This window comes from Galeopterus variegatus, unplaced genomic scaffold (genome assembly GCF_000696425.1).
Source record: "Galeopterus variegatus unplaced genomic scaffold, G_variegatus-3.0.2 Scaffold443, whole genome shotgun sequence".
Classification (NCBI taxonomy): domain Eukaryota; kingdom Metazoa; phylum Chordata; class Mammalia; order Dermoptera; family Cynocephalidae; genus Galeopterus; species Galeopterus variegatus.
In genome coordinates, this window is record NW_007726554.1 from 577,250 (window position 1) to 578,277 (window position 1,028).

Consider the following 1,028-nt stretch of genomic DNA (forward strand, 5'->3'; position numbering starts at 1 on the left):
GAATAATATCTCTAAAACAACCATTCTCAAAGTGTGTTCCACAGACCCCTAAGGGGCCTGGAGATCCCTGCAGGGGGCCTATGAGATCAAAACTCTTTTCATAATAATACCAAGGTGTTATTTGCTTCTTTCACTCTCATTTTCTCCTGAGAGTACAGTGCAGTTTATTAGAGTCTACATGACGTATAATGTCCTGACGGACTGACTGACATTCACATGGGAACCCAGCTGTCTTCTGTTAAATTAGACATTATAGACATTTGCAGAAGTGTAAAACAATGCCCCCTTTCTCACCAATTTTCTTGTATTATAAAATGTAGCTTTTTAAATAAAAATGTTATTTATATTTTTAAAAAGGTGTTTTCATAGCTATTTTTAATGAATTAATAAATATTTTTGAGATTTCCCAGTTTTAATTTCTAGTACATCAAATATTACAGATATAACCCACACAAAAATATTATTTGGGATCCCCAATAATTTTTAATAGTGTAAAGGGATCCAATAGTATAAAGAGACTAACTCTGAGAACTGCTGCCAAAGTTTTATTCTGCCACACTTGTAATACGACGGAAAGCTCTGCAGCCATTGAAATGTAGATAAAAGCATATTGATTGTTACGTAAGTGTGGTGTCATCCTATATTTAATTAAAATAAATGTGTGTGTGTATATGCGTCTTTAAAAAGTATGGAAGAGTACACACCAGTTCATATGAATTATTTCTAGGCTGTAAGATTATGAAATATTTATTTTCTTCTCTATTTCTTTTCTATGTATACTAACTTTTTAAACTTTTTTTATTACAATAAAAAACAAAATAAAAATCACCACCTTAACCATCTTCAAGGGTATAATGGAGTAATGCTAAGTATATTACTGTAACACAGATCTCCATAACTTTTTCACTTTGCAAAACTGAAACTGTATAACCATGGAATAACAACTTCTTTCTCCCACCAGCCCCTCTCCGGTCCCTGCAAAACACCATTTCATTTTATTTTCTTATGTATTTGACTACTTTAAATAC